This window comes from Lepisosteus platostomus, chromosome 26 (genome assembly GCF_059453375.1).
Source record: "Lepisosteus platostomus isolate fLepPlt1 chromosome 26, fLepPlt1.hap1, whole genome shotgun sequence".
NCBI lineage: Eukaryota > Metazoa > Chordata > Actinopteri > Semionotiformes > Lepisosteidae > Lepisosteus > Lepisosteus platostomus.
Window position 1 is genome coordinate 6,277,454 of NC_142636.1, and position 23,581 is coordinate 6,301,034.

At 44.8% G+C, this 23,581-nt stretch overlaps 1 protein-coding gene across 3 annotated transcripts in view; it reads left to right on the forward strand.

Moving 5' to 3' along the window:
- Nucleotides 1–23,581, forward strand: part of otud7b (OTU deubiquitinase 7B) — an 82,372-nt gene that overhangs the window by 8,884 nt on the left and 49,907 nt on the right. The window contains exon 1 of one of the 3 annotated variants that reach the window (XM_088621109.1): nucleotides 16,785–16,944. The exons of the other annotated variants lie outside the window; for them this stretch is intronic. The gene's annotated coding sequence lies outside the window, so the exon portion shown is untranslated. Of the gene's footprint in view, nucleotides 1–16,784; nucleotides 16,945–23,581 lie in introns of those variants that run through there. 3 annotated transcript variants of the gene reach the window in all.

The following is a 23,581-nucleotide window of genomic DNA, read 5'->3' on the forward strand; positions in this document are numbered from 1 at the left end:
TATAGCTGGTGAATTTCAAGTGAGAGGGATTACTGTATGCAGAGCTTTTCACCACACAAGACTTTATAAGCATCCTCTACTCGTATCAAGTATCTCAGTCTTCGCTGCTCAGGGTTACAGAGCCTCTGTTCTCTGCAGAGCAGAATTAGACAACAGAGGGTCAGAGTCAGCCAGGCGAAACCTCCCGTATCCTGTGATGCTTCAGCTGCTCACGTGTTCTTCCTCAAGAATCCTGACCCTGGAAACCATTCCCGATCCTAACCCCAAATTCTGCACCAAAGCAGCACATTACATATTCTGAGGCTGGTTCCAGTATTCATTGCATTCTTAAGACCTCTCAGTATGTCTTTTTTGTGTGTGAAGGTGTGGAGAACTATGGCACGTGTGAGTTAATGTGCTTTAAAATTCTCACTTGGGAGGTGATGTGTTCTATAAGATACAGGTGACAACTCTTATCTACACTGTGTGCAGCGTAACGATGCAGGTTTCGTTGTAATGCAGACTAAAGAAGGGCACAGCTGTCAAAGAATCATGTTTAAGATTTGTATCGATATGATAATGGTACTTTCGGAAATCAGGCTCATATAAACTTAACCGCCCTGGTTTCTCCATTAGTTTAGTTTTAGTCTTTAGTCTGTAATGACTGTGACCTGGATTCCTGAATTGTTAGCTAATGATGGAGCGCTGGCTTGCTGGGGGGGGTGACCCCAGGGGCTGACTGGGCACCCCTGAGCTTGCGGCGATGTCGCTGAGAACCGCATCCCTGATCAGTTGGAGGCCTTGCGGACTCCCGGCGTGTCTGTTGGTAGATGGCTCCCCTGAGACGATGTCTCACAGCCTTCACCTGCCCTGCTTGCTTTGGGGGTCATTAAGTGGAGTTTGATAACAAAAAGGCCACCGTGCTTAATAAAGGTTTGTATTTTTCATTTTCTACCCACCCTGTCTGGAATCACTGTGCCTCTGCTAGCAGTACCGCAAGAGCTCCTGTAGTGCACTGGGAGGATGAAGGAGGGAGGTCACCCTCTTCTGACCTTCATTGTATGCGTGGTGTAAGCCTCACAGTCCTTCACAGGATAGTCGGTGCCAGCTGGAGATTTGGCTGATCTCTCAGTGATATTACTGCCAGCCTATGGGATCCAGGAAGTCATTGGAGTCTGTCTTCAGCTGACATCCAGAGAGCCCTGGCCAGCTGATCCTAATTCTACCCCCGGCTGTACTCTGCCAGGTGTGCAGTGCTGCTTGGGGAATTATGGTCACTAGTTCTACGAACCGAACAAACCCGCGATGTCTGTATCGCAGAGCTTAGCCAGCATTTAGCAAAACAGTCTTTGCCAATTGAGCCATAAAGGAGTCCCTGGTTTTATGCCAAAAGCCTCTGTCCTGTGTTAGATAGCAGAAAGAATGACTTTAACATAACACCTCTTGATAGCACCCTTATCCCGAGGGTTTGTGATCTTTTGGCCACACAGAAGTCACAACTGGAGATGAAGAAAGTCCCGATCTCCTCTGATCACACTCCTGGATGGAGGGAAATGAGACGACTGCGTGCGGATGGCATGTTCAGGGCTGGCTGGGGTGTGAAGATCATTTTCGCTGCAGAGCGCCTGCTCAGCTGTAGTACAGCTGTTCCCAGTGGATGTCTCATCTCTGGCAGACAACTTTGAATAAATAAGTAAAGAGTTGTGGCGTCTGATTGGGGTTAGTGGGACAGAATGGCAGGGCTTTCGCTGTGGACAGCAGCGAGGACAGGATCATGGGAATTGCAAACAATGTAGAGAAGGCCGTGCCTTAGAGTGTTTGTACCCGCTTGGGCACCACTTGGGCCCAGGCTGCGGCGCGCGGAGTCGAGTCGTGTGGAGTTGCCCGGCCCGTGGAGTCGCCCGGTGCGCAGGGCCCAGGCCCAGTTGGTGTCCAGGTGTAATTGGGAAGTAAGCAACTAACACAAAGGGACTGTAAGAAAGAGCACAACAGAGAAAATGGTTGCTCCATTACCAAGTAATAGTTCTAGAGTTTCAGCGAGAACGAGAGTCAGAGCAGAAACAAACAGTGCCTAGATTTCCAGTCCAACCTTGTGAGCTAGGACACGCTGATGCAGAACTCGACTTCTGCCCTTGTCCCTGTTTATCAAGGCTGTTGTGTGCTATGTGTGTCGCAGGTGTAGAGGTAGCACATGCCAGACTGGCATACCAGTGATTTGCAGAGCCAGGTGGAGTCAATATTCCATGTTAAACTTTAACTGGGTTTTCCAGCCATTTAGAAATGCATTTAAGGAGGGGGGACATTTTAAGGTAGAAAAAACCCCATCACCTTAATTTTTGGTCATGCTTGTTTGTGCTGTACATTTTTAAATTAAATGTAGGTGCATTCGTTGTTTTTTAAATTTAACAACAGCACAAGGAGTTCAAATAATTTACTTCAGACGTTGATGCATTGGAAACCTGCGATTTGTTTTTTTCTGAGGGTATACATCTCTCTTAATTTATAAAATACAAAGGAAATCTGCAGCTGCCTGTTCCAGAAGAAAACAGGTTTTAAAAAATGCAATTGAGAGAAGTCCGGTGACTCAGTTGTCGTGGGATCAACGTTAAATCCTGAAGGAGCCAAAAAAAAAAAAACTGCTAACAGGGCTTGCTCTACTCCTGGGCCCTGTGAGGAGTGAGAGGTGCGTGATAATCGCAGAGCTGAAGCTGCACTTCATCTTGAAAACAGTCTGGAATGGATTGGGATAAGTGCTGAGGCCTGTAGTCTGACAAACGCACACACGGAAGCTGTCGCGCTCCGCTGTATGGCCTCCCAGGGCCGCTGTGTGTTGGGACTGAAGGCCACTTGAAGGAGCCTGTGGAGCTCTGCCGGGGCTGCCTGCCGCTGAGCCTCGTTTGTCCAGCAGGGGCACAGCCTTGTCGGCAAGGACGGCCGCTCAAGACCGCTGGAACACGATTGTTGGACAACCAGGTCCCTTCGGAAGCCAGCACTGAAGAGCTGTGAAAACAAGTGTCACACGTGATTTCCTACGTGAGTGCCTTTGTTTTGGTCATTGAAAAGTTCCCATTTCTTAATTACTTAGGCTTATTCAGCTCTTAGTTGAACTGTTCTACGAACATAAGAAAGGTTACGAATGTCAGGTCCCACTCTGCCCCTTACTGACCTCACTCGGTCGTTTCATGAAGGATTCTAGGGGTCTGGCTTGACAGCTCATTTCACATTTCTGTACTTCTTTGTATGAAGATATTAATTTTCCTGATTTCATCTCTAAATGCTCTCCCTCCTCGTTTCCAGTGTGTCCTTGGGGCTTTGAGTCTTTTTGTTTTCTTATTTAGATCTTTGAAGGGGTCTGCGCTGAGGTCTGTCAGAATTCAAGCACTCCTCTACTAGATCTCCTGCCAAGAAAGCAGGTAGCAGGTAGAGCTGTATTCTGTCTGTCCCCAGAATGGTTTAGACTCTTTTAAAAGCTGTATCAAACACTGGGACTTCTTAGACCCTGCTGATTCAATTCCAGAAGCTGGCTCATTGAATCCGTGTCCCTAAACATCTTTAGCTGTGGAGACTCCTTGAACGGTGCATGTGTTTTTGCAGCCCTATCTCTTAGTTCAGGTTTTCTGCGACTTGTTGAGAGACGAAATAAGAAGTTTGAGCTTTCAAAGAGACATGCAGTTGAAAGAGAGAGCCGTGTTAGCCTAGAGCTGTGAAGAGCTCGGCTGGAATAAAGACTGGGGGAGTCGGAGGCACGCCACTGGGGAACTGGTTGCACTGCGGAGGAAGTCGGGATCGACCCCCGTGAGACCGCGGCGAAGAGGACAGGGTGAGACGTGACCCTCACGGCGTGTCTCACTGAGTGTCTGGACTGGCTTTTGTGTCACCACTTGCTGCTATGTGAAGGCTCCAGAAATGGTCCTAGGTGGTTCCTACAGTAGGTACCGGAGCAGCAGCAGGTTGCAGTTTTAACAAAGCTGTTTACTGGCAGCTGAGGTGTGTAAAACAGCCCTCGTTCATTGGGCATCCTAACTAAACAGTTGATGTAATTTGAGACTTAAATTTAAGGGTGGTGAACACATTTGAGTGAACACCGCACTGGTCCAGACTGATCATGTAGGGTATTTGATGCGACGAATCTTTGTTGTTTTTTTTTAATGAAGCATAATGTGGTACCAATGAATGTCTAAGAGAAGGTATTGAGTGCACCTCAAAGCACTGCCAGTCATTATGAAGTTGTGCAGGGCAAGCACTGTGCTATAAAGCCCATTGGGTGCAGTAAATACCTCTCTGGTACACGGTGTTCTTCTGAAAGTGGACGTGTGTGTGGTACAGCAAAATGGCATTTCGAATATCACATGGCCTCGGGTTTTCTCTAGAGCTTTTTTTTTCCTATGTCAAGATAGAGTAAGTGAAAGTTAAATTTGATTATGAACGCATGGCAGAGCACATTCAGCCTTGATGTTGTAACTGTGCAATAAGGCAAACGGGGAAACATTGAAGCCAGAGACCTGGATGCAGTTTTCCATGTCGCATTCGTAGAGAATCACGTCGCTAGAAAAAGCGCTAATTTGTAAGAGGTGATCTATAGCGAAACCTTTTTGTTTTGTTGGGTAAATATCCCAGATCTCACAGAATGATGGTGTTAACTCCAGGTGGTGGCATGGAACTGTGCTGATAGGGCCTTTCAGTCCTGTGCTCTGAGCTTGCTGTTGATTGTCCTTTTTTCAGCACAATAACTGTGGTTTCGTCTTGAAACACCTGCAGCGCAGCTTTTCAAACACTCCTGCTTGCTTACTTTTAAGGTAAACTGTCAGCAATGTTGACCACAAGATAACCAGACCCCTGATTATCAGCTGCATTTCTAGGGCAGCCAGCTGGGAAGGATACATAGGAACGTGCTGTTCTGGCAGTGTTCCACTGTTTCCACAGATTCCACTGTTATCTCTTGACTGTTGTTAAGCATGGGTGCTTGGAAGGGCCACAATTTTATGTGATGCAGAAGGACAAAGCCCTGGTGTTCAGGAAGGGCACATGACTCTGTCCCCCCAAACCTAACACCGCCTACATCTCCCCATCTCTGGACCAACACGGTAAAGTTCAGCACTGACAAAATCATACTTCTTGGAATACAAAGAGGTTTCCTTAAGTTGATAAACGGGTCATTTAAACTGGGCCGGTTTCAGGTTGGGGCTCCTGACGTCACAGTGGTCAGCACGCGCGGGGGCCCCGGGTCCCCCTCCGGAGGTGCTGTCTGCGTGGAGTTTGAATGCTCTCTACGGGCTCGTGTGGGTTTCCTCTGGGTGCTGTGGTTTCCTTCCACCATACAAAAACATACTGGTAGGTTAAGTCTTCTGGGGGAAAATGGCCGTGGTGTGTCTGCAGTGGACTGGCGTCCTGTCCGGGGTGTACCCTGCCCTCGCACCTGTTGCCTGCTGGGATAGGCTCCGGCTCCCCCGCAGCCCTGGGTTATATGGAGTAATTATATTATATTACTCATTATATGGAGAATATGGCATTCTGGGATAAGAAAATGAAGTGTGATCTGTGCTTCAGTTAGTTAAAGGTTACAGGACAGGAGGGCCCTGTCTCTTTTGTTTGCTATCTGGAGTGACTTCATGCTGTTGTGCTACATGGAACTCTTACAAATGTCATTTATTCAACTTTATACTTATTTGTGATGGAAATTTTATTTATTTGATAAATGTGATGAGAGAACAATATCGGAACTAAATAGGGTATTTAAAGGCTTCTGACTGCTACCAAGGAAATGTCAAGTTCTTTTTTTAGTAATTATGCTCTATTCATTTTTTACTTTTTTACCTCATTTTAAGAGTAAAAATGCAACATGGTCATAGAATTCTGTGGTTAAATACGTGGTTTTATATTGTCAATATTCTTGTTTGATTTTTGTACTATATAGAACCTGAACTGGTTTTCAGATAAATCTGTTCTTTCAGACAGTCTACCCCCATTGTAAATTGTAACCTTTACAATAAATGACTGTGATTGTAATCCTCAAATTAGCTGTTTGCTGTTATTATAAGGAATAATGAATTGCACAGTAGTGTGAGTGTTATTGACATAATCCAGGATGCTTGTAATGATCTGGTGGGTTGAGTTTACTTCAGTTTGATCTTGGGACAGTAAATTCAGAGTGCCTTATAATTACAATGAATGAATCACTCTGGGGGCGAGAAAAGCAACTTGTACACACACAGATTCAAAGAATACAATGTACACTTTTATTAATATGGTAATAAAATGATCCAGTTATACCAATTCAAGAATATCAAGAATATCAATGAATCAATCAGTCAAGGACTAGTATCAAGAGATGCTAATATCACAGGTTACAATACATTGTATTAATACCTGAGTTAGTGTAGACCACCTTGTAATAAACACTCTCATAAAACGACTTCACGTTCATAAATGCTTGAAATTTATAATTTCAATTATTTTAATGAATTCATCATTATCGAACATCTATCCATTTTCTAACCGCTTGATCCAAGCAAGCAGCAGGCACAAGGCAGGATACCCCCTGGACAGGATGCCTGTCCACTGCAGATTGTCAGATAATGAACCCATTTAAACTGTTACTCCAAAAAGTCTTAAATGCTTAAATGAGGAGAAATTTAGAAAGAGAAGATCACTTTATTAACCTTATACGATTTCTTGCATTAGGAATTTGTCTTTTCGCATACCCCATCTTACTCTCTATGAGAAACACAGGCACACAGACACAGGTTGGGGTCAGAGCACAGGGTCAGCCATTTATACAGCGCCCCTGGAGCAGTTGGGGTTAAGGGCCTTGCTCAGGGGCCCTATGGAGTAGGATTCCTCTCCCGGCCGCGGGATTTGAACCGGCAACCTTCCAGCCACAGGCGCAGATCCTGAGCCACAGAGCCGCTCTGCCCCAAACGCAGTCCCCACCCCCTGTGTTTTGTAGCTGCTGCACTAAATATTAATTGATACTCAGTAGTGTTGGCAAATGTCCAGCTGTGTTATTTCAGCGATCAGACAAAAATACGGTGGGGAGCTCATCACAACACCTCTCCTGTTGCCAAGGAAGTCTGGGGCAGAAATCTGGTTGAGGTCTGGTCTCTGAGCCAGGCAGTGACTTCCAGCTCGGTTTGACCAGCGGTGGTCTCGCACGATCAGTCTGTTGTCGAGTCGCCAGGGTTTTGGAGAGCATTGCACTCTGCTGGCGCGGCCGCTTGTGAGTCGCGTCGTTACGGCCGTTTGGCAGTGGGCATCCCTGCCTGGAGGGGTCCTCGCTGGCGGATCACGGCGCAGTGATGAGCCCAGATGTGCCCGCCTCTGGGAGCTGCGGACTCGGGGCTGTCGGATCATGGTGGCGTGCCTTGGGACCTGGAGAGCCCACATTCTGCTTATTCGAGTCCCGTCTTGGGAACATTTTTAGGAAGTTGACTCGGAGCAGTTAAGCAGTTCCAGGATTTTATTTTTATTCAGAGAGAAAGTGCAATAATATTAAAGTATGAGCCTAACTGCTTCTTCCAGTTTAGAGATGCAAATAGGCTCAATAAACTTATCAAGAAGGCTGCTGGGGCTGAGCCTTGACTCCCTGGAGCTGGTGGCTGAGAGGAGAATGCTGACCAAGCTCACAGCCATCATGAACAACGCCTCTCATCCGCTTCATGGGACTGTTACTGGGCAGCGGAGCACTTTTAGCAACAGACTGCTCCAGCTACAGTGTTCAAGGGAACGTTTCCGCAGGTCTTTCCTCCCGGTGGCTGTCAGGGTGTATAACGCTGCCCTAGGCTAGGACTGTTAGCCCTTCACTTGCTCGTCTATGGACAGCATGTTGGACTCGTGTACGTTTTGGACACTCAATCTGTATATACCTTTGCTTATTTTGCACATAATTTATTGTTTTTACAGTGACTATGATCATATTTTGCACACCTATGTATTTATTTTTAATAATACTTGTCTTGAGCTGGACTGCTGTAACACATCAATTTCTCTTCGGGATCAATAAAGTCTGATCTATCTATCTTAGAGTTGCAGGGGAGCCAGAGCCTATCCCGGCAAGCAATGGGTACAGCCATGATGTGTCACCAGAGCTAACGGAAACAGACGAAAACTTGCACACAGCCATACCAGGGCCGATGACACCAGTGAACTTACCAGTGTGTTTTTGTGGGACGAAATCCACAGGTACTAGAGGAGAACATGCAGACTCCTCACAGACAGGTAGCAGTGCTGTAACCTTTCGGCTTCGGAGGGCTGGAAACCGCGTCTTCCCATTTTCCAACTCTCCCTGGAGCGGGACAATGCAGTGTTTCTCCATTATTTATGCAGGTTCCCGACTGTGCAGATGACCAACACTAAACATGAGAAACACCTGTTGTTTCGAAATGAACTGAACACATGGTATGCTAAAGTTGGCCCAAAATTAGGCCGTCGTTGAATAATTTATCTTGACAGTTTTCCACTTAAAGTGATCTGATTTCATAAGTGCTGCACAACTCTTCAGGAGAAAGGTTTGTTGTGATCAAATTGGTTGTACTGCTGCTAGTATAAACTGCTCACTGCTGTTCTTATGTTTCCTTGTCTTCACTGTCTTTGCTGAAGTTGGGAAATGAGCCAGGACCCTTAATTGGTAGACATTCAAGTGTGTGGTATTTTAGCGCTCAAATGCTTAGACTTTGAAACTGACCACTTTATGGGTAATTGATTAATTGCCTAATGAGCCCCAGGGATTTTGCTTTGCCGGTTAAGGAGTAATTAGTTTGCCCATATAATGAACTCCTCTTATGTAAGAATCAAACTTAGAGACGTGATGTTGGGGTGTAGATGTATAGGGGATGTTTAATGGAAGTTTTTTAAGTGCTGAATGAACCTGCTTTGCACAACCCCTCATCATGCATGTGGTCTAGTCACCTGTTGGGAGAGGTTTGGAACTGTCTGAGCATCCTGTGTCGTACAGCACGTAACCTGTTCAGAGCTGCGGATGAGAGGGGCCCAGTGGCCACCCACAGATCAGCTTGCGTGGTTTTCGTGCTGTGTTGTAGGAGGGGTTCCTTTTTCTCAGATCCACAGGCGAGCTCCAGCTGGACAGTATTGGAACAAGATGAATGTTGGGTGCAATATGTACACATCTAGGTGTACAAAAAAGAAAAGTGAAATTGTGAATGTTCCCCTGTCACAAAAGGTGAAACTTTTCTCTTTCAGCCTTTGCGCTGTACATCGACACGTCTCCCCTGCCGCCGGGGGGAGAGGGGGTCAGGATGATCCCTGAGCTTCCTCTGTCGCTTCTGGGACCTCATTGTCAGTGAAGGTCCGACTCCAGAGAGCTTCCTCTACTGGGCCCGGCAAGTGAATATTCAAACAGTGCCTGATCTGATCCGACCCGACCCGCCATCTCAACACCCTGCTGTGTGTGAGGGGAAGTCAGGTACAGCCTGAACGTTCAGTGACACTTTTTAGGTCTTAAAAATGGAAGTTAAAAAGACATTTAGGGCAGCCAGCAAGTTAAAAATCAACAGGTTGTTGCGCGTCTGATTTGGAATAGGGATTAGTCCTTCAAGACTGTAGGGGTGAGCTGGGCGATTTCCTAAATGAATTCACATTTGATTATTTTTCAGATATGAATAATAAAACGAAAGAGCGATACATGTGACGGGGTTCTTTCTGTGTGCACCTCGGGGCTCCCCCTGCGCTGTCCCAGTGCCCTAGTGCGGTGGAGGGAGTTGCTTAATTAAGAAGTCTTGGGCCAGCTGTATGTGACCAGAGCCCTCCCTTTTCAAGATGCTCAGGACAGTATTGTCTGCAGTTAATTTTTAAAGCAGCTCAAACTCATTTACCTTGGTTTTCTTATTCCGTGACTTTGCCTGCTGGCCATGGTTTTGCTGCGCTCCGGCGCAGAAGCGCAGGGCACTGCAGTCTGCCGTCCACGGGCTCGGGGATGCGGTCTTCCCGAAGCTCTGGGCCAATGGATCGGAGTAAAGAGTGCAAAATGGAAATGGCACAGCCAGAGGAAAGCATACCGAATTCAAGGCACGTTGGCTCGATAACACTGGGAAGCTGCCACACAGACCTGCAGTGGTGAAATTCCAGAGCTGTTTGTTTGGACTAACATTCCAGTCAACCTTGTAGGTCTCCTCCCTCAGCAAGGGCTGAGGACTCGGACACTTGCTGCAGTGTTTTTGTAGGTTTGGAAAGCCCTGTTTGCAATTCCCATATTCTATGCTGAAAATGTATGCCCTTCCCCCCCAGCCCCTTCAGAGTTTCTACAACCAACCCTCTCACCCCGCTCCCAGTTCAGCAGTTTCTGTGTTGCCCTCTTTTTAACTTTTTACAGCCCTGCAATATTTTATTTTGACATCAAGCAATAGTTAGCCTGCCTAGAAAACCTGTAGCATGGATGTTCGGCAGCTATTCCCGGAATTGTTTTTAGAAAGTGATGTTTAAAGTGTGTTTTCTGGGAGGATATAGGTTTTTCATAAACATGTAGAACTGGATTTGTATTTTGCTGTTCTAGTCTAGTGCCATTGAAGGGTTTCTGAAAGGCCTTTGACGTGCTCTCTAAAGGTAGCAAAACCCCTACAAATTCCAGAAGAGAGGAGCAGGGTGCTGTTGAAAGAGAAAGGTCACTGAGAGACAGACACTGTCTGGTCTGAATAGGATCCTTTTTGCTGTTGGTGTCCCTAGTGTTTAGCAGAGATAGAGTCAGTGACTGATGCTTTACAGATCCGCTCAGATCAAAAGAACGGAGCTGTAATGAGGCAAGGGGCTGGCATTCAGAGTTTGGGTCAATTCCTGTTCTTCATTTTGAATTCGTTTATGGAAAAAAAAAATCCAAATCCTGTTTTGTTTCAGTTGATTCACAGTACTTTTTCCCACACTGGCATGATTAGAATAGGAAGAACTGGAAGTGATTGAGAGGAATTGAAAACTGCGAAATAGTTTGGCTCCGTAAAACTAGGCATTTTTGATAACCCTGCTCATTTTACTTTTAAAATGTCTTTTTTACTTTACTTTTCATCCAACTCTTGCACATGTGCTGTTTAAAGGAAAAATAAAAACCAAGTTTGTGGTGGTGTCATTGAGGAATTTGCAGTACCAGGTTTTTAAGATGTTCTCTAGTCTGATGTCTAACGCGTTCTTTAATCTAGTGTGCCTGAACAGCTATCAGTCTGCTGTCTCCATCAGGCACAGGAAATATCTGGGAGGATCCCTGTAGCTTGCATTGCTGTACAAAAGTGGGGATTTCATCTGTTCTGGGAGAAGCCAGCACATAGGAAAGTATTAATTAGTGGTGACAATGCTTAATCAAGCAGCACTGTAACACCAGAAGGTTCATGGCGAGCTGCGTAGGATCCCAGGATCCGGTATTAGTGTGCACTTCCAAGCAGAATTGGGAAAGTTTTTTTCCCTTCTGCCTGAATTTGTTGGTGAAGGTGTAGCCATGTTTCAATATAGTGCTTCTGTTGTCTGGCTAAAGTACGAGATCATCAAGCATTTTGTGCTTTTAAGTTGATGGCCAAAAAATGAATGACCACGCCTGGCCAAACTTCTCAGGGGATGGAAAAAGCAATAATATTGTAGTTGAAAGGAGAAAGAGTGTTTGATGACTAGAAGGACAAGAAACGGAGGGGTTAATTATGATTAAAGTGATCAGTTATTTTCCTTAATGCCCAAAGACTGAAGTTTTATAAGCTGTATAAATAGTTTCCAAATAGTAACTGCTTCCAATCTACAAAAAGCAGGTCTCCAGTCATGGTTCAGTTCTGTCAAGTCAGCAGTGGCACAGAAGGGTCCTCTGCTTAGGGACATCTCTCAGCTGTTTGCACTTAAGATTTCAGAATTACAGCATTAGGCGTCATGGTGCATTTTGGTTGAGCTTCAAGTCATCTGATCCATCGACAGATAAAGTTTGGCTTCTTGGCAGAATTTCAGCTGGAGGTTTGGTTTTTGTCCTCCTCTTTATAGGCTGAGTGATTCAGATTGAGGGCACTTTTAATGTGTTGGCTGGCTTGGTGTTACACATGCCCTGCCACTAATGAAGGATCGCCACCAGTGTGAGGCCCGTCCACAGATTCTGAAGCAGAGGCGTGTTCAGTGAAGGACTTTCGAAGCCTGTATCTGCAGTCTAATAGGCATTGTGCCCCCTCCCATATTTCACTAACACCCTTGGAACTGAAAGCATATGTTCTAGTGAAGCTCAGTGCACAAACCTGCATACTGCCTGTGGGGGAAAAGAGCTGTGGCACATTTCTGTGTTTGTCTGAATTCAAAGGAAGTATAATATGTGACATGGTAATGTGTGTTTTTCCCGGACATGATTTTGTTTTGCTTACATGCCCCTGCCATGATGTTTTCTTTAGGCAAATTGAATTGTACAGTGATGTTTAACCAAACCATGAAAACAGTTTTGAGTTTGGGGATTTTTCAGTTTTTCTGGTCATTTGATATCTTTCAAAGCCTTCTCTGAGAGGATCCCATTTCTTAAATAAAACCTCAAACATCTCACTAACGCAACACCGTTATTTGCTCAAACATTTGCCTTGGATAATCTGCAGTTTATGTTTTCCTGTCTTTGTAATTTGAATGAGGAGGTGATTGTTAATGTTGAAATGCTCTTCCCTGAATTTGCATTTCATTTGATGTACTGAAGAATATTTCTGACTCGGCATTAAATATTAATCTATAAATTGTTAGAGAAAGAAAGATACAAATATTGTTTAACATCTGCATGATTTGTGGAAAATCTAAATCCACAGACTAATCCTGAAACAGGACGCAGAGATGGACTTTATATATTTAAACAAAGCTGTAAACCCTAAACACGAGCTCTTAAATAATGGATTGCAACATCTATTGTGTATTTCCTAAATGGAAACAGTTCTGTTCTTCATTAATTCATTTGTTTTCTGTTTTCATAAAATTGTCACAATGTAGAATGACTAAAAGGGAGAACCTTAAAAAAAAAGTGAAAAGTGTCGTGCTTTAACCAAAACAGAAACTGTCCGTCATTTTTAAACTGCTTCCTCCAATCGAGGGCTGCAGGGAAGCCAGAGCCTATCCTGGCAGGCGCCTGGCACAAGGCAGGGTACACCCTGGATGGGACGCCAGTCTATTGCAGGACACACTAACATAGGGCCAGTTTTCCCAGAAGCCAGGCAACCTACATTAGAGCTTATTAGCACAGTCAGCTCTGTGCCATACATCATGATGTAAAGGCACTTGGAAAATCCCCTAGTCTTTGCAAGGGCAGTGGCACTCCAGCAGAGGATCCCCTCTCTGTGTGCGTTTTCCAGGAATGAATTCCACGACACCAGAGTGCCGGGCCTCCTGCTGCGGAAGACTTTCCCAATCCTATGGATCGTCATCGCGTAACCGTTTGTGAGCGTTCGTCGTGTTCATTGCATTGGGGGCTCAGCTGTCAGCCCCGCGTGTGTGCGTGTTCTGTGAGCTTGTGGTTGTGGCACCCGGGCTCCGTTTTGAGCTCTTTTCGTCTGCCATCATGGCTGCTCCCGGGTCTCCGCTTTCGTTCAGTTGGGATCCTCTCCCATTTGGCGCTTCGCAGTTTCATTTCCTTCCACGTCTTTTGCTGAGGAGTCAGCTCGTTACCTGAGAAGCATCTACCAGACGATCTTTGTCTGCAGAAAGCAGTGACATCGAGACTGGCCACTGAGTGCGTGGTGAAATACCTGGGCCAGCTGTTCAAGGTTTGAGTTTGGGTTTTGAGTTTTTTTGCAGTGAAGTGTTCTACTACTTTTTTTGTTTGTGAATTTAGTTTTCACCTGTGCTGTAATTTCTGAAAAGCGTGTGGCGGGGAGACCGGGTAGTCCGAAGCTAATCCGGCCCTGTCGACTGTGTGGGTTTGAAGAAGTACAGTAATGCCACTGGCTCTGTCAAACTCCCCTGTCAGCACGGATTACAACTTTCTGTCAGCCGCCGGGGATTACAAACACAGCTGCAGCACTCGAGCTGGAGAGAGGCCACAGAGAATGAGTTGAATTTTGAGGCCAGATAACTGCACGGGAGCAGACAAGTGTCTTTAAAATGTGGAATTTGTTGAACTCTCTCCTGTATTTTGCCACTCAGCTCTTCCCCCTTTTTTCTTTCTCTTTTTGTAACTACTGAGTTTTTTAAATAAAACATCACCACACACGGAGCTGCCTGACGCACCATCCTCGCTGGAGCCCGGCGGCTCTCGGCCGGAGCTCGGGTCAGCTTCTGTAGAAGCTGTAGGATGGAGGAATCAATGTGTCCGTTCAGCTAAAAGTAGCAATTCTGTTTGGCCAAAGGGATCTCGGTGTCCGTTTCTCATTGTTAAAGAAGGTGCTTCCTGTGTATCGCTACGTTGAGATCCCTAGTGGGATGTTTTCAGATCCCTGATTTTTTCTCAGGTGTCCGGATCAAGCCTGATCTGGCTTCAAGGTTTGTGCAGTTTCTTCACGCCTGAATCTGAGAGGCGGGGAAGCGCTGAGCAGCTCCTGCCGAGCTGGTAGCTGACCCCCGATGAACCGAGCAGGTAAGCGCACACTTACGGCAGCAGGAAGGCGGGGACCGAAGCAGACGGGTGTCTCTCTGCGAGGTGGCGATCGTGGTGGCTGGGGAGCGTGGAGCTCTCGGGCGTGGGTGGGTGAGCGTGCACAGGGGTTAGGAAGAGCAAAGTGAGAAGTGAGCAGAGACACTGCGACGATGTCGGCTCCAGCCTGAGTAGGCGGCGAAGTACAGTATTCTGCTGCAGAGAAAAGAGGATTTATTTTTAACCTGAGACTCTGCACAGGAGAGCCTCTGTTGCACACAATCCCTTTGGAAGTCCAATTTTTCTTTTTTCACAGGCCGCACACGCTAGCAGCCGTTGTGTATAAAAATTGCACACATTTGTAATTGCTGTGGGTTTGAGGTGCATGTTCGTGTGGGGCTTTCCTGCACAGGCCTTTGTGTCAAAGACAGACTCATGCTGAGACCTAGAACTTGATCGGTCTGTCAGTTGCCGTTTGCCGTGTGAGCATCTAAGAAAAAGCACCTCACCTGCACCAACAGTAAACATAAAGCTTTATCTCGGCTTCAGGCCATAAAGAGTCAATATGATTTGTTGTTATTATGTATTTACTTGGTGTTATCTAAGGCAGCTTACAGTTAATATTAAAACTGCATTACGTTTTGTGGAGTTCTTTTATTATAATTACAACCTTTAGAAGTTGCTTGGCAACTGTGTTCAAATCGGAGGGATCGAAGAAACCGTACAACACACCATAAACCTTCACCATCCAGCAGGAGCTGCTAAAGGAGGTGTGCTGTACAGGAGGCAAACAAGATCTGGATTGGTTTCCTTATTGTGCTAGAAGTGATCTTTTTACCCTGTGGTTTGTTTCTGCTGCAACTTCATTCCCAGCAAATTGCATTGACTCCCAGCATTCAGAGAAGATGCCTGAAGGCTCACAGCGCCTTTAGTGCTCTTGGACACAACCTGTGTTGGTACTATAAATAGGAGGGAAGTGCTTGCAAAAGCCGTCTTTGTTTGGGACTGTGTGTTTCAGGATGATGCAACTGATGTGGTCAGACTTCACAGTTGCTCTCATACAAACCTCTTTGGGTACGATTGTAAAGTACAGCAGCCACCCAGTTTGGATTTGTGATGTAACACTAGTTCCTTGGAACTGGTCATTGCCGGGACAGGTCAGCCTCAGCAGGACGAATCCTGGCCAGTGCTAGAACGGAGGACTCACAGCCGCATACAGCCCTTGCAAGTAGGGCTGGGCGATATGGCCAAAAACATCATCACGATAAAAATGTTCGATATCAGTCGATATCGATAATTATCACGATAAATGTCAAATCATTTTTTCTTTAAAGTTTAAAGGCAGATTTTTTCTCCTGAGTGAAAGTTGAAGAAACCAGACGGTTAATTGGTCAATTAAACAACTCTTTATTTTAAGAACACAACAAACACTTGCCAAACAGCAGAAACATTAAACAAATCTGTTAGCTGCCCGGTCTGCAACACACACGCACACTTGCGCAGTATTTTGTGTGCATGTGCATATCATGTGCAAAGCATAAGCATATATATTGAACATTTATCGAACTTTTGTTAAAATTATATAGAGGAAAATTATATTGCGATAATAATCGTTATCGAATTATCGCCCAGCTCTACTTGCAAGCTCTCTTTCCCCTGGACAAGCTGTGCTGAAGAAGCTGATGTCTTTTGGCTACAGCATTAAGCCAAGGTCATGTGATTCCTTAGTCATTTAAAGATTCGCAAGGCATTGTTTTGGCGAAGTAGCTCTTTTCCGGACTTAGTGCACCTTTGGGCTTAATTAAGGATAACCACGTTATTCCTTAATGTCTCCCTTAATTTAGTGGGTGAATGTCGGCCCAGCACTTCAGTGGTGGATGAAATATGTCCTCTTCTATGTGTAAAGCACTTTGGGATTAAAAAGTGCTACCAAATACAAAGAATTATGAAATATTGAATTCATATTGAACTGGGCTGCATAAAAAAAAAATTTTTAGTTTATGCATTTGTTTAGTCAAGGCTGAAATACCATAAAGATTTTTGATAGTAAAAAAAGAAAAGCAAAGTACTGCTCCAGCCTTATTTTCTGGCTTCTGCTCATATCCCGACCCCCACGTCAGGTATTGGTAATTGTAGTAGCACATATCTCCAGCTCTCAGCTGGGCTGGTATCAATAACGTCTGGAAGCCTGCCAGATTCTCATTTGTACTTTGACACAAACATAGACAGGTCCTAATGTAACAGTGCAACTGTGGTTCTTTCTGCTCTGTACATTGTGTTCTTGAGCTAAACCAGCAGGAAGTGGGCAGTCAGCTGGGGTGTACGTGATTTTGACAGATATCAATGAGCCGTTGTTGCTCGCAGGGAGTCCTCATCACATTATTTTAGTTTACTTTCTCTTTGTCTTTATCTTCTGCTGAACATCGGGGCACAAAAGCCTGATTTTGGGGTCCACCCAGAAATCGGTGAGTTTGAATAGAACTCAGGACCTGACGTTGATGGCTGTGCTAGATCTGTGTTCTGCTGTAAATTTGTTCTGCTTTTCAGTATCTTTCTAAAACCAAATTGGAAAAGCATCTATTTTTTAAAATTGAGAATTATTTTACTACTTCAATCTTCAACCCACATTCCATGCTGGGAGAATGAGGACTTTATGCACACGCTTCTGAGATGGCTGGACTCTAGCAATAGAAGTTGTCTGTAATGCCATTTCCCAGATACTACAAAATAGTTTTAGGCCTCAAGCACTTTGAAAAGCTTAGTCTTTTCCACACTCCAGTTACTTAAGGGGTTCTTTTTTCTGTTCGGGTTATACGCCATAAATGGAGGGAAAATCGAAGGTACAGAAGAAGTTTCCTCAATCTTCTGCTCACAAGATTCAAGATTTAGCCTCTTTTTAAAAAAAAAAAAAGATGACTAACCAGTTCACCTATTCAGCAGCCCTAATAACAAAGCAAGCTATGACTTGTCTTTGGTATGAGAATGTGCAAGAGCAGAGGTCTGCTTGCCGTCATGATATTTGAAATCATGTGGAAACAAATGCTACTATTTTTACCTCTTGTTTTAAGGTGCTAAATATTTTAATAAAATTGAATATATGTTTTATTTTTCTTACAATTTCATCTTGCTGACAGCTCATCTTATTCAGATTATGCTGGCCAATTAGATTTTTTTTCCTATTTTAAGATATTGATTTTTGTTTTCCTGCAGTCATCGAACGCCTCTCCGTTAGTTTCACTTAAACCCAGCCTGTAAGTGTTCCACTTTTAACCCCCATGTGAGTTTGAAAGCTAATGGCACAGGACCTTGAGGAGCTTGCTTCCAGTAGCACTGCTGCAAACCTGAAGTCTGGTAACCTCAGTCAGCGTCACAGCACTACAGAATACCTGCTTGATGTCCGTCTCGTTTTTCTGTGTGGCTGTTAGAAGCAGCAACTCTGGCTTTGAAATTCTTTGTGCAAGTAATAAACGCGATTAACTTAGGGTACAAATATTTGTCCTTAATGTCTAATGTGCTGCAGTGTCTTGTGTTTGCATTGCATAACTGTGCCATTCATTTCACTTGACGCACATTTATCTTTAAAGACAAGTGAGCGCTTTCATCTAATCATCTGAAGACCTTTTGCTTTGCAGCAATGCAGTTAATCATGCTGGATCATGCATTTCTAGTAAGGCCGTGGCGATTGAGGACTGTCAGAAACCGTTTGATGCATTACAGTAATATTTGTCACATATCCTGCTTTCCCCTTGTAGCTAAAAAGACTTGCTAATCCAAAACAGCGCAGTTGCAGTTGCTGACTTGATGATTCCACGGATCTGTCTAGTTAGCCACACATAGCATCTGTTTATTCTCTAATGGGACAGATAGACCGGTGAGATGCAGCGATTTCTCACACAGCAGAAAAAGCAGCGTCCTTTCTTCTCGAGAGGCAGCTCAGACCCAGGGCAGCGAATCAGCCCTTTCTTCCAGCGAAGTCTCTTTAGCTGCCGATCAGTAGTACAAAGACCTCACCGCTTTCATTTATTTGAGTTAATTTTTGGCAAGCTTTCCTCACCATAGGATCACTGGCCAAAATATTGGGAACTCCCCCCTTAGTATGTAAGAAGTGGTCCAGTCACTGTGAGAAGCATGAAGAGCTTCGACAGTAAAATACACTAATTTAATTTGGTTCAGAAACACGTGAAGCCCAGAGGCGGACCCAGGAAGCTCGGGCAGCTCTGACAGCAGATCCCGAAGGGCAGGATGCCACTGCTGACACTGTGGGCCTGGGATCCTGGGAGATGTCTTTTTCACCCCCTGGGAGTGTTTGTTTCCCTCTCACCTGCACCCCCATGGTCAGCCTCGTCAACCGCAGTGCAAATCTGTCAAGTGTTTTGTGCCAGGTTCTGTGAAGGGCACTATAGCACTGATTGACAGTTGATGGATACATTCGTTAAATGCGGTCTGTCCCATTTTTCATGCAAGATCGCCTCCTGTTACGTTTGTGGAGAGAGTAACAGTGTGTTGGACTGATGATCTACCAGTTTCATCTGTTTTGAACAGGACTGAGAGCTGAAGATTGTTCTGGCCAGGGACATCATTGGCTCATCCTTAAACCAACCACAAATTTCCCTCCAAATCTATTAATTTGACAGGGTTTCCTAAAGGTTTAGTATTGTATTTGGTTTCCTTTTAGGTCTCTTTATTTACATTTTGTGTACAGCCACCTTGATCTTATATTTAAGGTATGAGACAATGACATTTGTTAATAATATTAACAATAATTGAGTAGCCTGTAGCTCAAAAATAAAGGTGCCTAAGATGATGGAGAGCCTGTATAAGGGTCTTCATTGGGACTGTGCAAGGTGAAAAGGTACAAACTGTCACAGACACATTTGCCTCTGTTGTAACCATTTTGCCCTAAATTCAACATAATACAACAATGGGGAAAGTTATTTCTCTGTTGGGGAAAAGGATCCTGCTGAGTTTTTAAGTTAAGGAAAAAATCTTGCTATGCAGTAAATTATAAGTGATTATGCAGCTGCTGTAATGTCTTCACAATGTGCTGTAGCTGGAGGTGAACCTCCCCCTCCACCTCCAATAGCCCGAGTCCTTCAGTATGAGTCCCCTGCACTGTTTTTTTAAGGCCCTGCGCTGTTTGAAGCACTGCACACCCTGCATCTGTTGAGCCACATGGAGATTTCATTCTCTTTCAGATCTTTGTCAGATTTCGCGCTGTATTTACACTTGGTCTGTCCCTTCTCCCACATCTCCAGACAGGGCACACATTCTGTGCGTTGAAACAGTCGGTGGAAAATGTAGATGTGTCTCCATGTGGACATGTGTGCCGAGTGTGTGGCTCGTCCAGTAAGTCACAACTGAATCGTTTTCTTCATTTTGCCGCTGACGCGGATGTCCGTACAGTCACAGATCACAGAGATCTCTGTGTAACCGTTTCTAGATACCGGAAGGTTTTATTACTTTTATTACTACAAATTATATTTGATGAGTCCACTGTGGCCTAGCAGTTATAATAGACTTTCAGTCTGGCAGCCAATTCAAAACTTAGGAGCCTTGAGTACCAGTGGGGTATTCAAACAGTTAAGAGTTTTTATTTGTATCGCCTACTAAGCACTCCTATTGCTGGAGTGAGCTCACAAACCTGTTTTTGTTTCGACTGGGGGAAGATGAGGTGGTACATTATTGGTGTTCAAGCCTCGACTCTAGTTCCCTCTGGAGTGAAAGTACTGTACTGGACAATCTTAATTGTAACTTGGTCGAAGGTCAATTTGAGCCAATCGCTTTGAGACTTAAAAATGATTAATTCATTCTGATCTCCGAAACTGTGTCATATCTTTTGTCAGAGCACTGGCCAGGATGAATAAGCTCAGGAGCACAAAAACAGCCTTCTACTTAGCGACTGCCTTGAACAGCGGAAGTCTGTAGAAACAATCTGTAAATGACCGTGCTGAACATCACCACTGTTTAAGTCTTTTTGATACAAGCCTCATTTCTTTCAAGACACTTTCAAGATGTCATCCTCAGTTTGTCCAGGGGTGTGTGGTTTGTCTTGAGGTCCCTCTCAGCTGTTCGAAAGAAGTCCCTATCTGAATTCCTGGTGTCACAAACAACTCTGTACAGTTTTCTTCTGCCGCTTGACCGGCCAACAGTGGCCTGTGAGATTTCTACACCACAACAACAATTGATCTAGAATTGGAAAGTTTTAAAATGCAAAGCTGTGTGGGAAGTTAAGAATTGCCACTTTTTGATCATGCCCACCTGATTGGAATAGACAGTTGTGATTTTGGGGTGTGAGGTCTCGGCTGCCAGCTCCAAACCCAGCCGCCGCACACGGGAGAATGAGGAAGTGCAGACGGACGTCCCCAACCTGCCCACCCTCGAGCCGCTCGTCTTCCAGCTCCTCACCGTGCTGCCCCGACTGGAGACACACATCCCACCCTGACGCTGCCCCCCGCAGGAAATCCTGTTTGGCCAGTGAGGCGATGCCCAGGCTCGAGATCGTTGAGCTCAGCCTGCGCTCAGCTGTGCATCTTCGCTGGCTGACCCACTGAGAGGGCTCCAAGAGCCACTTGCTCTGTTTGTCACAGAAGGTCATGCGACTTGAATTTATTAAGAACGTAGTGTTTTGTCATTTATATCACTCTGCAGTGTTGGCACCCTTAGAAATCGTATTGTGATGCCTTGTCTTAAGGGCTTCTATTGATGTGTTCATGTTGCCGTTGTACCGTAAAGTTCTTTCTTGTTTTGATCATGTAAGAAAGGCCAGCATCTCGGCTCGCATCCCAAAAGCCCCTCCTTCTAGATCTTCTTACCAGAATCAATCTTCCTCTTCCCTGGAGAAGAAAAGGCCCAGCAGCCCCATTCAGAAGGAGCACCCCGGTGAGAGAGTTCTCATTGTGCCTTGTCCTGTATCACATTTCCCCCGTCCTCAGCATGAATAGAGGAGAGCATGACTATCATTACGCTATGGGCTGGCATTGTTCAGATTAACATGAATGCCTGAAATGCAATGAGAGTGTTTATGGAAGTTTTGTTTCCATTTTTTTTTATTCTGGGGGAGAGCGACATATGGAAAGATCTTTAAACTTTATTGGGGAGAATGATCTGTAGACTGTCAGGATTTTCCTCGTACTCTTTCATTTCTCTTTCTTTATGTTATCCTGGACCATATTAGATGTAGTTAAAGGTTTTGTGGTCGATTCATAACAAAAAAAAAATTAAATCTTATGTCTTAAACTCCCTGTTCTCCTTCTTATTTCTGGATGTATATAAACTTGGTGAGAACTGAAGGCTGAGCAGAATCACAACAAAGAGACGTCAGTCTATCCCTGAAATGCTCTTTCAATGTAGTTTATGCTTTTGCACTTGAAAAGGACAGTACAGGCCAATATGAAGTATAAAAAAGGCTCATGCTGTAACAAGGAATTGGGTTATGTCTTTTTAGTTCAAATACAATACCGGAAACGTAATTTAAGACCTGAATAGAAATCAACCCACTCTCCAAGGGTACCTTATGTAGTAAAAGAACAAAAGGCATAGCTTTGGTGTATAGTTCCATTGCCTAACAGTTTGATTCTGGCTTTTGAAGCCGGTCTGTGTGGAGTTTGCATGTTCCCTGTGCTTTTTTCCCTCCTTCCTCCAAGAAACATGTAGCTTAGGTTACTCTTTTCTTGTTCCCAGTATTGATTCTGTGAGTGAAGAGTGAATCTGAACACTGTGAGCGCCCCTCTCTCATTTATGGCCATTTTGCTGTTCTAATTCAAACTTGTGCCTGATAACCCGAGAGCAGATACAGAACAGAGGAAGCCATTTGGCCCGTCTCTCTCATTTTTATTCCCCCCCGGAGCAGATTGCTCCAAGAATCTCATCCGATCTTTTCTTGAAGGAACCCAGAACGTCCGTCTTTCCTCAGCCTGGAGCCTGCTGTCTTTTTCTTTCTTTGGTAAACACCTAAGTGAAACGTTCCTTTAATACATCAACCATTTCCCTAGACACCGGGTGTTTTATGATTTATCTGCCTGGGCTTGCCTTTTATTTACTCTTAGGATAAATCTCTTCGGTGCTTCAGTACAATATCTTCAAGCTGTTGCTATCTGATACTTTCCATTGATTGCATATTTAAACGATCACATTCTGCTTCTCTTCCATTCATACTCCAGTGTAGCAGGTCTGAGCCATCGATCACCAACCAGCCACTATACAGTATGTTGTAGAAATGGAGAGCTCTGTGCGAATCATGAGTTAGGACAGACGAGATAGCTGGGAAAGGTACAAGGTGGCTGCCGCTGTGGAGCAGTTATAGATCTGGACACTCGACGCAGCTGTTTTTAAACTTGAAAGTGTGTTGCTGGCCGATGGAGTTGACGGGGTGGTTCTGCATGCATTTGCTTACGACACCATGGGCTGGTTCTTGGGGGCTGGGGGCCATGTCTCCTTTCACTTCCAACGCTTGGGCTCGCCGGGTTGTTTCAGGATTGTGCCCCTCTGCCCTGTCTGGGCCCTGTCCCGGCTCGTGCCAGCGCCTCGGTCCGCAGCCTGCTCTTGAAGTGACAGTACCGTCTCTCTGCATTGGGAAAACTTGCAGTACTTTCCTTTTAATTTCACAGTATAACATTCGGGTTTTCCAACCCCTTCCTTTTTGACTTACAAAAGCAAAAACTACTAAACATCTGTTCTTCAATCAGTTTCAATAACTACACCGCTTTCTTTCGTTGGTATTGCTGTTAATTAATTTGACTGATGTATTTTTCTAAAGCAAGGGTTTACAAGGGTTACAATGTTGATCTTACAGCATGCAGTCTGTCCAGGTCTTACCACATTTGTAATCAGGATGCGCTAAAAAGTGCCGCGTTTCTTAATTTGTGTTTGATGAAAAAGGGAAAGTTACTGGCTTTCATTTGGCGTATAGGTTGTTGCATTGTATTCATTTTCTTTTGCAAGGATATTTGGTACCAGCAGATCATTTTCGGAGCTTGGTTACTGAATTCAGGGTGTGATGCAGTTACAGAAGTGTGTAAAGATGTTCTGTGATTGTGTAATTGCGTCAGGCTGTGCTGTTCTTTTGAGCTTCCTGGGCGGTTGGCATGACTCATGTTCCAAAAG